General features: G+C 47.5%; 1 protein-coding gene across 3 annotated transcripts in view; it reads right to left on the reverse strand.

Annotated features, from left to right (window-relative positions):
* scube1 (signal peptide, CUB domain, EGF-like 1) overlaps positions 1–12,073 on the reverse strand; it is a 208,764-nt gene that overhangs the window by 76,576 nt on the left and 120,115 nt on the right. The window lies entirely within an intron of this gene.

Here is a 12,073-nt window from a genome sequence, read left to right on the forward strand (position 1 = left end):
TTAACCTACATACCTGTACGTCTTTGGAGTGTGGGAGGAAACCGAAGATCTCGGAGAAAACTCACGCAGGTCACGGGGAGAACGTACAAACTCCGTACAGACGGCGCCCGTAGTCAGGATCGAACCTGAGTCTCCGGCGCTGCATTCGCTGTAAGGCAGCAACTCTGCCGCTGCGCCACCGTGCCGTTTTCACGTATCTATGCACTGTAAATAGCTCGATTGTAATCGTGCGTTGTCTTTCCGCTGACTGGTTAGCACGCAACAAAAGCTTTTCACTGTACCTCAGTGCACGTGACAATAAACACAACTGAACTGATTGTGGGTCGATCTAATCCCAAACCATGTTCGGCGACTATCCTGGCAGAACACTGGTCAACCTTGTCCTTCAACGCCCAGAGGCACCAAACGTCATTTCCTGTTGCCTTCCTGTTGATCTCATCTTGTTTCAAACGAAGGATCGACCCTCTGCGGCTTCTTTCTCTGAATTAATTTTCTGAATTTTCAAACGGGACCGCCACATGAAGGTTTTGTTTTCGACATTTGGGATTGTCACCAAACAGCAGTGTGTGCTTTACCAGTCGGTGCCCAGTGGAAAGGTCCTTTATTTTATTCACAGCAAGGTCCGTCACTGAATAGAGGAGTGTAAAGGGATATACTGGGGGACAAAGGAGGTGGCGCTGCAGGGAGGGATCTCAACAAACGCTGATTTCTCACCTCACAGCAGAACTTGCTTCATCGTGGAGTGTGGGAGGAAACCGGAGCACTTGGGGAAAACCCATGGTGTCCAATTCTACACTGTGTGTGGCCGACACAGCGGTAGAGTTGCTGTCCCCTACAGCGCCGGAGACCCAGGTTCCATCCTGACCACGGGTGCTGTCTGTATGGAGTTTGCACGTTCTCCCCGTGACCGCGTGGGTTTTCCCCGGGAGCTCCGGTTTCCTCCCACACCCCAAAGACGTGCAGGTTTGTAAGTTAATTGGCTTCGGTAAAGATTGTAAATTGCCCCTAATGCGTAGAACAGTGCCCGTGATCGCTGGACGGCCCGGACTCAGTGGGCCGAAGGGCCTGTGTGTCTGAACTAAAACTAAACTGAAAGCCTCCATGGTAGCCAACATTGCAGCCACAGCAGAAGCCGCCCGGACTACCTCCACCCATAAGACAATAAGACACAGGAGTAAAGGTTGGCCATTCAGCCCATCGAGTCTGCTCCGCCATTCAATCATGGCTGATTCAATTTTTCCCTCTCAACCCCATTCTCCTGCCTTCTCCCCATAACCTTTGACACCCTTGTTAATCAAGAACCTGCCAACCTCTGCCTTAAAAACACCCAATGACCTGGCCTCCACAGCCTTCTGTGGCAATGAATTCCACAGATTCATCACCCTCTGGCTAAAGAAATTCCTCCTCATCTCCATTGTAAAAGTACGTCCTGTTACTCCAAGGCAGCGACCTGTGTTCCTGGACACGTCCACTACTGGGAACATCCACTCCACATCCACCCGGGTGCTCCGGTTTCCTCCCACACTCCAAAGACGTGCAGGTTTGTAGGTTAATTGGCTTCTGTAAAACTGTCCCTGGCGTGTGGGACAGTGCTAGTGCACTGGGCGATCGCTGTTCAGCACGGACGCGGTGGGTCGAAGGGCCTGTTTGCGCGTTGTATCCCCAAAGTCTACATTTGAAAGCCTAGAACGTCAAGAACATCAACATCAAAAAAGAACTTTACGAAGTTAAATGTCCATTGATAAGAACCTGTGGATCTGCACAAGGAGACCACCAGATGGCTTGGGACTGCAGCTGGGTAATATTGCATGCACCTGTTTTGCTGGATTCAATACAAATCACATTTAAAGAGATGATCAGCTGCACCTAAGAAATTGGATTTCCAGTTGTGGACGCAGCCCAGACCGTCACTCAAACCAAACTCCCTTCCATTGACTCCATCTGCACCTCACGCTGCCTCGGCAAGGCCAGCAGCACAATCAAGGACCAGTCTCACCCTGGACACTCTCTTTACTTCCCTATCCCATCAGGCAAGAGGTACAGAAGTGTGAAAGCACAAACCTCCACATTCAGGGGCGATTTCTTTCCAGCAATTGAACCGTCCTCTCACCAACTAGAGAGTAATCCTGATCTACCGTCTACCTCATTGGAGACCTTCGAACTATCTTTAGTTGGACTTAATCTTGCACTAAACGTTATACCCTTTATCCTGTCTCTGTACACTGTGGACGGCTCGATTGTAATCATGTATAGTCTTTTTGCTGACTGGATAGAAAGCTCTTCTGCGTACCTCACTACATGTGACGGCAATAATCAAAACTCAGCTGATGGAAAGACCAGTTTGTGGAGTGGTTTCACACTTGATGTGGGCTGTACCCTCATCACAGCCTTACCGACAGCACCCACAGTCAGTCTGAAGAAGGGTCTCGACCCGAAACGTCACCCATTCCTTCTCTCCAGAGATGCTGCCTGACCCGCTGAGTTACTCCAGCATTTTGTGTGCGCCCATAGTCAGGATGGAACCCGGATCTCTGGCACAGTAAGGCAGCAACTCTACCGCTGCGCCACTCTCAATACCTACAGGCACATGCTCGTCCGCGTCATTTACCAATCTCATCCCAAACTATTGTGGCCACCGCTTTGAGATGACTGACAGCTTCTCAGGTTCCTACCAAGAGCTGCTGCTTTACTGCTCTTTGATTAGATTTATTTAGATTAGAGATACAGCGCGGAAACAGGCCCTTCCGCCCACCGAGTCCGCGCCTCCCAGCGATCTCCTCGTACACTGGCATTATCCTACACACACACGAGGGACAATTTACAATCTTTACCAAAGCCAAATAAACTACAAAACTGTGCATCTTTGGACTGTGGGAGAAAACCCATGCAGTCACAGGAAGAACGCACAAACTCCATGCAGACAAGCGCCCTTAGTCAGGATAAAACCCGGGTTTCTGGCGCTGTAAGGCAGCAACTCTACCGCTGCTCCACCAATAATTTAGATTTCATAATTTACATTTACTGACACACTCATTGTTTTGTTTAATATTTGACGTGTTATGCACCAGCAATCATTTGAAACATAAATACAGCAGAGAGTCATGAGAAGTTGTACACTGCTGTCCCTTATTTAAACTGGAGCATTGTAGTTTATTTTAGTTTAGAGATACAGCGCGGAAACAGGCCCTTTCGCCCATCAAGACCGTATCGACCGGCGATCCCTGCACGCTAACACTATCCTACACACACACACTAGGGACAATTTCACATTTTTATATCAAGCCAATTAACCTGCAAACCTGTACGTCTTTGGAGCGTGGGAGGAAACCGATGGTCTCAGAAAAAACCCACGCAGGTCACGGGGAGAACGTACAAACTCCGTATAGACGGGACCAGTAGTCAGGATCGAACCCGGGTCTCCGGAACTCTACCGCTGCGCCACCGTGCGATTCCCAGGGTCTTGAAAACATCAAGGAAGGACCTTAATCATCAACAGACTAGCAGCAAGGTCTTCTATTCACTTGAAGCAAAGTAAGAGGTTATGCCTGTCTTTGATACTGCCCACACCTTCCATAATGGGCCATACATATTGTGCGTCCATTATTAGAAACATAGAAACATAGAAAATAGGTGCAGGAGTAGGGCATTCGGCCCTTCGAGCCAGCACCACCATTCAATATGATCATGGCTGATCATCCAAGATCAGTACCCCGTTCATGCTTTCTCCCCATATTCCTTGATTCTATTAGCCCGAAGGGCTAAATCTAACTCTTTTTTGAAAACATCTAGTGAATTGGCCTTCACTGCCTTCTGTGGCAGAGAATTGCACAGATTCACAACTCTCTGGGTGAAAAGGGTTTTCCTCATCTCAGTCCTAAATGGCCTCCCCCTTATTCTTAATCTGTGACCTGTGGTTCTGGACTGTCTAGTGCTTCAAATTCACTTTTCAAATCATGTAACCCTCATGAGCAACATGGATAGTCTTTCCTTTGACACGACAGCATGCAAACAAAAGCTTTTCACTGTACCTCGGTAGTCATGACAAAAATAAACGAAACAAAACTAGACTAAGAAAGAGCGAGACGCTGGCCCTTTAAACGTCAACACCCAATTGAACCCCGACAAGAAAAACATGGTTGTGGCGATTGGGGGCCAATAATGGCGGCATGGTGGCGCAGCGGTAGAGTTGCTGCCTTACAGCGCCAGAGACCTGGGTTCAATCCTGACTACGGGTGTTTTATTGTGTGGAGTTTGTACGTTCTCCCCGTGACCGCGTGGGTTTTCTCCGGGTGCTCCGGTTTCCTCCCGCACTCCAAAGACGTGCAGGTCTGTAGGTTAATTCTCTTCTGTAAATTGCAGATTGTCCCCAGTGCGTCTGGGATAGTGTTAGCGCACGAGGTGAGCGCTGGTCGGCACGGAGCCGGCGGGCCGAAGGGCCTGTGTCTCTAAAGTAAAGTCAAGTAAAGGACGGTTCATAAGTGACAGGAGCAGAACTAGGCCATTCGGCCCATCAATTCTACTAGGCCATTCAATCATGGGCGATCTATCTCTCCCTCGTGACCCCCATTCTCTGGTGCTGTAACACATCGTCAATCTGATGGGATGCGACCTGCTGAATTTCGTAGACTGCCGTGAAATGATCCAGGGAACATCGCGGCTGTTATTCCCCTCTCTGGAAATCATCTGGAAGCTGACTAAAGCAGTCATTGCCGAAATATGTAACCTTTGTGGAAAGAAACTCCACTGTCTTGGATTTCAAAGCCCAGATATAAATGATCTGGCTCAAGAAGGCTGACTCCATGTGAAACTCTAGGTGGAATTGTTCAAACACTCTCTTCCACTCAATTTCATATTTTAAAAAAATAAATAAAAAATAAACTTGTCAAGCATAAATTTCAAATTCCATATTTAAGAAAACAACCTTTTTGTAATTATGCATTTGACGTTAACTAAAAAAGGAATAGCGTTTGCAACGACCACAAGATAAAGTTTAGTTTAGTTTAAGGTAGACACAAAATGCTGTAGTAACTCAGCGGGGTCAGGCAGCATCTCAGGAGAGAAGGACTGGGTGACGTTTCGGGTCGAGACCCTTCTTCATAGTTTAGTTTAGTTTAGTTTAGAGATACAGCACGGAAATAGGCCCTTCGGCCCACCGGGTCCGCGCCGACCAGTGATCCCCGCACTTAACACTATCCTACACACACTCGGGACAATTTTATTTACATTTATACCAAGCCAATTAGCCTACAAACCTGTACGTCTTTGGAATGTGGGAGGAAAACGAAGATCTCGGAGAAAACCCACGCAGGTCACGGGGAGAACGTACAAACTCCGTACAGACGGCGCCCGTTGTCGGGATCGAGCCTGGGTCTCTGAAGTTGTAAGGCAGCAACTCTACCGCTGAGCCACCTACTCAATTTCTTTTTTTTTTTTTAAACAGATCTGTCAAACTTAAATTTCAACTTCAATCTTTAAGAAAACAACTTTTCTTGTAATTATGCATTCGACGTTAAATTAAAAAAAAGGAACAGCGTTTGCAACGACCGCAAGTGAAAGGTCAAAGTATTTTTCATTCATTCCTCCTGTCAGCACTCAGTAACCCGTGATGATTCTCATGAGGGTTACGCAGGGTGAGAAATGAATTGTAATCACTATTCTCCAGCAATGACTATGAAAACAATGAGTTAACGCGAGCTAACCACCAGTGACACCCTTGGCTAGAACACTGCTTCAGTGTCGTAGGGGTAACGGAAAGCAGAGAGCTGTGAATGACAAATGCACCCTTCAGAAATAGTTAATGCCACTGAATTAATATGCTCGGTGGAGCCGAGGGAGCACATACCAATTTAACAAGACTGTACAGGCTGCCCTGACTGAGTTGCAAGCAGGAGCATCTGGGTTCTCTCCACTTCATGTGTTTCTTCGAGCAAAGAGGCTTGAGAATGAGCTGGAGGTACGTTTGAGGTCACTGAAACTCACTCGAAGCTGTGTCACTGAAACTTCCTAGTGCTAACATATAGAATTCTTAAGGGATTGGACAGGCTAGATGCAGGAAAATTGTTCCCCGTGTTGGGGGAGTCCAGAACCAGGGGGGTATAGACAATAGACAATAGACAATAGGTGCAGGAGGAGGCCATTCGGCCCTTCGAGCCAGCACCGCCATCCAATGTGATCATGGCTGATCATTCTCAATCAGTACCCTGTTCCTGCCTTCTCCCCATACCCCCTGACTCCGCTATCCTTAAGAGCTCTATCCAGCTCTCTCTTGAATGCATTCAGAGAATTGGCCTCCACTGCCTTCTGAGGCAGAGAATTCCACTTCTGAGGCAGAGAATTCCACAGGGATCACAGTTTAAGAACAAGGGTGGGCCACTTAGGACTGGGATGAGGAAAAACATTTTTCACCCAGGGAGTTGTGAATCTGTGGAATTCTCTGCCAGTGGAGGCCAATTCACTGGATGTTTTCAAGAGAGAGTTAGGGCTAACGGAATCAAGGGATTATGGGGAGAAAGCAGGAAGGGGGTACTGATTGTGGATGATCATCCATGATCATATTGAATGGCGGTGCTGGCTCGAAGGGCCGAATGGCCTACTCCTGCAGCTACTTTCTACGTTTCTATGTTTCCAACAGGATAATCCAGTTTTTCCAAACAAAATATGTGTTTCGCTCTGCAGTGACCTATTCATACAGATATACCACTTGGTCAATGATTTCACGTCTTAAACGTTTAAAAGAACGACGTGAATAGTTTAGGAAATGTGGGACGTGCGTGCAAACAATCTTCCTGGTCGCTCCTGTGCAGGGAGGAACTGCAGATGCCGGTTTGCACCGAAGATAGACACAAAGTGCTGGAGTACCTCAGCGGGTCAGGCAGCATCTCTGGAGAGAAGTAGGTGACGTTTCGGGTCGAGACTGAAGAAGGGTCTCGACCCGAAACATCACCTATTCCTTTTCTCCAGAGATGCTGCCTGACCCGCTGAGGTACTCCAGCACTTTGTGTCTATCTATTGTGCCTATCTACCTGCGTCGGCATTTTGAGAGTGTTTTAATTGTCTGACAGACTTTATATGCTCAAACCACTGCAGCAGATAACAATCAGGAATGACCTGCCTCCAAGCTCTCCATGTGAAATTATATCATGCATTTCCAAAGCCTACATAAATATTTCTCTATGTGAGGAGCTCCACTAATTATTTTTGAAGACCAACAATGGAGCAACAAGGAGTTACAAGTTGGTGCTTTTGAGGGGGAATGCCAGCTTAAAATAAAAAGCCATGAAAGCTAATGGGGTGGCCCGGCGGTAGAGTTGCTGCCTCACAGCGCCGGAGACCCGGGTTCCATCCTGACCTCGGGTACTGTCTGTGTGGAGTATGTACGTTCTCCCTGTGACTGCGTGGGTTTTCTCCGGGTGCTCCGGTTCCCTCCCACACTCCAAAGACGTGCAGGTTTGTAGGTTAATTGGCTTGGTGTAAATTGCCCCAGTGTGCAGGATAGAACTAGTGTATGGGTCACCGTTGGTCAGCATGGACTGATTGGGCCGAAGGGCCTTTTTCCACTCTACATTTCTAAACTAAACCAAAGCATTTTTTTTTTTGTGCATCAAGAAATAGAATCGTAGAGTCATACAGCGTGGAAACATGCCCTTCCGCCTACTTGCTCATACCGACCAACTTGTCCCATCTACACTGGTCCCAGCTGCCTCTAAACCTGTCATGTCCATGTGCCCGTCTCAATGTTTCTTAAACATTGCCGTTCTACTGTCTCAACTACCTCTTCCGGCAGCTCGTTCTATGCGCCCAGCACCCCACTGTGTGAAAAAGTTACCCCTCAGGTTCCTATCTTTCCTCATCTTTCCTCCCTTACCGTAAACCTAAGTCCTCTGGTTTTTGATTCCGCTACTCTGGGCAAAAAAAGACTCCATTCCTCTAGTGATTTTGTACACCCCTGTAAGATTACTCCTCATCCTCCTGCGTGCCAAGGTTCAGTTTCAACAGGATGAGCTCATTGAAAAGCGGAGGGGTACTCTCAAAGAAGGGAACATTAAATGGTTTGAAGGACAACGTCTACCGTCATTTGCAATTCCTCGGACTTTGTTTGCGCCATATTCTGGTTTGTTTTTTTAATACCTTTATTCTCTTGGGAACAATAAAAGGCAATGGCAAAACTTGATACTGAGCTGTCTGGTATTGATCTACTGCAGTTAGGAATGCAGCAAACAAGACATTGGCCACAATCTACTGTTCAGTTTAGTTTCGTTTAGTTTAGTTCAGAGATACAGCATGGAAACAGGCCCTTCGGCCCACCCAGTCTGTGCTGACCCAGCGATCCCCGTACACTAACACTTCATGTGCAATTTTCACAGAGGCCACTTTTTACCCGAAGCCAATCAACCTACAAACCTGTTCATCTTTGGAGTGTGGGAGGAAAACCAGAGAACCCGGAGAAAACCCACGCGGGTCACGGGGAGAACGAATAAATTCCATGCTTTCTCCGGGTGCTCCGGTTTCCCCCCGCACTCCAAAGACCTACAGGTTTGTAGGCTATTTGGCTTCCATAAATTGTCCTTAGTGCGCGTAGGGCAGTGTTAGTGCGCGGGGATCCCTGGTCGGTGCGGACTCGGTGGGCCGAAGGGCCTGTTTCCGCGCTGTTTCTCTAAACTAAACTAAACTTAACTCTTCCAATCTATGCTCATGGCTGAAATATTCCAGTCACTAAAATCCTTTCTGCATCCCTCCAGAGCAGTTGTATCTTTCCTGTACAACAATGTAGTGATCAGAACTTAGTGCAGAACTCAAGCTGTGGTTCACCCAACATTACACACAGTTTTAGCATCATCTGCATTCAGTGCCTCCGCTATTAAAGGGAAGTATCCAACGTGGCTGCACTCCCATCTTATTGAACTAAATGTGATAACAAGGAACTGCAGATACTGCTGCATACCAAAGAAAGACACAAAGTGCTGGAGTAACTCAGTAGATCCGGCAACATATATAGTAATCATGGACAGATTCTTCAGTCTGAAGAAGGGTTCCGACTCGAAACATCAGCCATTCCTTCTCTCCAGAGATGCTGCCTGTCCCGCTGTGTTACTCCAGCTTTTTGTGTCTATCTTCAGTTTAAACCAGTATCTCTGGTTTTTGGAATTCTCTGCCACAGAGGGTAGTTGAGGCCAGTTCATTGGCTATATTTAAGAGGGAGTTAGATGTGGCCCTTGTGGCTAAAGGGATCAGGGGGTATGGAGAGAAGGCAGGTACAGGATACTGAGTTGGATGATCAGCCATGATCATATTGAATGGCGGTGCAGGCTCGAAGGGCCGAATGGCCTACTCCTGCACCTATTTTCTATGTTTTCTATGTTTTCTATCTGCAGTTCCTTCCTACACGTTTTGTCTGCATCCTCCTGCAGTCTAAGGCTTCTGTTCTCACTGAAGACAACATGGTCAACGTTTGATGATGATGATGATGATGATGATGATGATGATGATGATGATGATGATGATGATGATGATGATGATGATGATGATGACACTTTATAGTCACATGTACCGAGCGAGGTACAGCGAAATGCTTTGCTTTGCATACAACCTGGTAAAATCGTACAGCAGACCTCACGTCGTCGGTACACAAGAGTTGCCACGTTTTTGGTGCCGACGAAGTTACAAATACAGGGGTGGCCCAGCGGTAGAGTTGCTGCCTTACAGCGCCAGAGGCCCCGGTTCGATCCTGACTACGGGAGCTGTCTGTACATCATCTGTACGTTCTCCCCATGACCTGCGTGGGTTTTCCTCCGGGTGCTCCGGTTTCTTCCCACATTCAAAGACGTACAGCCTTGTAGGGTTCAATGGCTTTGGTAAAATGTTAAATTGTCCCGAGTGTGTGCATGACAGTGCTAGAGTGCGGGGATCACTGGTCAGCACGGGCTCGTTGGGCCGAAGGGCCTGGTTCCGTGCTGTAACTGTGTCTCTTTAAAACTATTGAGATCCAATCCTGACTTCTGGCATTTTTTTGAAAATCTCATAACTCCTGCAGGACAGAGTGATTATTACCAATACCAGGATGGTGATAGCCCAAATAATTGTTCTCCAGATCTGGGGCCAGAACAAAATGGTCCATGATTTAAAATGCATTTTGTTTAATGATCACCCAGGTTGTAGATCAAGGTCATTCCCGCCTGTATTACTTGCAGGAAGGTTACGTTCCATTAACACTCTGGATTTCAATTGTCCACCAGGCTACCGAAACAAGTTTGTTGGCGGAACAAAGAAACCCAACAAATATTCAAATCTGCAGGAAGGAACTGCAGATGCTGGTTTACACCGAAGATGGACGCAAAACGCTGGAGTAACTCAGCGGGACAGGCAGCGTCTCTGGAGAGAAGGAACGGGTCGAGACCCTTCTTCAGTCTGAAACGTCGCCTACTCCTTTTCTCCAGAGATGCTGCTGCCTGACCCGCCGAGTTACTCCGGCACTTTGTGTCTTTTCTCCAATCTATTGTTTCGCTTCAAGGCGAGAACTAAGGCACAACTCCAGTGCTTGAGAGAGATATCTCAATTGCTTTACAGTTGTAGGTAAGTGCAAAACACCGTGTCGATTCATCGAATTTCGCACTGGCAATGTGACTAAACATCTCTGCCGGGAAGAGAGCTGAGGAAGAACAAAGCGACTTGCAAAGACTTGATTTGTTGTGGCTTGTGAATATTTGATCGCAGAAAAGAAAATAATGTTAAGACTTAGGTTACGGATACCCACATTTCTGGAAAGTGTGTCTTTTCAAATGCAAAAATTAAAAATAACCACTCAACTGACTGGTTAAGGACATGACAAAATCTGCAATGAGAAGATGTCAGGCCCATTTGGCTTTTTGGGATGGTGCTGCATATAAACGTTATTGTTTGATATGCTGAATTTGGGGTCAAGGACTTCATTGTCTACAGTCACAGCAACGGCCACATTATGTTCACATCTCCCCGGGTTTCCCTTGGTCTTGTCCTTTTCCCGGTCAGTAAAGCTCACGCTCCCATGAGCCCTGAGGCTCAATTCAAAGCAACCAAGTTTCAGTTATAACAGAAAGGTGAGGTTGTGATTTTTCGGAAAGGAGGCCACAAATTACACCAATTTTTCATCCCACTACTAAAGAAATACTGGAAATGAAGTTTAACGGCGTGCAACAGTACAGGTTACATGTTTCCAACTCACCATTGCCCTTTGATGCAACTTTCTGTTTTGTATCCGGGATGGGAAATAACAATTGGGATGGCACCGTAGCCCAGAGGTAGAGTTGCTGCCTCACAGCGCCAGAGACCCGGGTTCAATCCTGACCTCGGGTGTTGTCTGTGTGGAGTTTGTACCTTCTCTCCGTGACCGCGTATGTTTTCTCCGGGTGCTCCGGTTTCCTCCCACATTCCAAAGACGTACAGGTTTGTGGGATAAATGGCTTCGGGAAACTGCCCCTGGTGTGTCGGGTGCCCCATGGTGTGTAGGGAGTGGATGTGAAAGTGGGATAACATTGAACTGGTGTACGGGTAATTGATGATCGGCGTGGACTCGATGGGCCGAAGGGCCTGTTTCTACACTGTATCTCTAAACTCTTAAAAAAATTTTTAAGGCAGAATTGGTTCCAATGCTTAGCATCTTTATTTGTTTAGTTTAGTTTTGAGATGCAGCGTGGAAACAGGCCCTTCGGCCCACCGAGTCCGCACCGTCCAGCGATCAGCTGTACACTAGTCCTATCCGACACACTGGGGACAATTATTAAGGCAAGTCACAATGGCTCAGTGCTTTACTTTAGTGATACAGCGTGGAAACTGGCCCTTCGGCCCCACCGAGTCCGTGCCAACATAAGCACCATCGTACGCACCGGGGACAATTTACGATGTGCAAAAGCCAATGAACCTACAAACCAGCGTGAGAGGAGACCTGGGAACACCCGGAGAAAGCCTCGGTGGTCACGGGGAGAGTGTGCAAACTCCGCACAGACAAGCGCCCAGTGTCGGGATCGAACCTGGGTCTCCGGCGCTGTGAGGCGGTGACTCTACCTGAGGGAGGAGTGGCGCCGGGCAGCGGGGGAATTAT

This window comes from Rhinoraja longicauda, chromosome 20 (assembly GCF_053455715.1).
Source record: "Rhinoraja longicauda isolate Sanriku21f chromosome 20, sRhiLon1.1, whole genome shotgun sequence".
NCBI classification, from domain to species: Eukaryota; Metazoa; Chordata; class Chondrichthyes; order Rajiformes; family Arhynchobatidae; genus Rhinoraja; species Rhinoraja longicauda.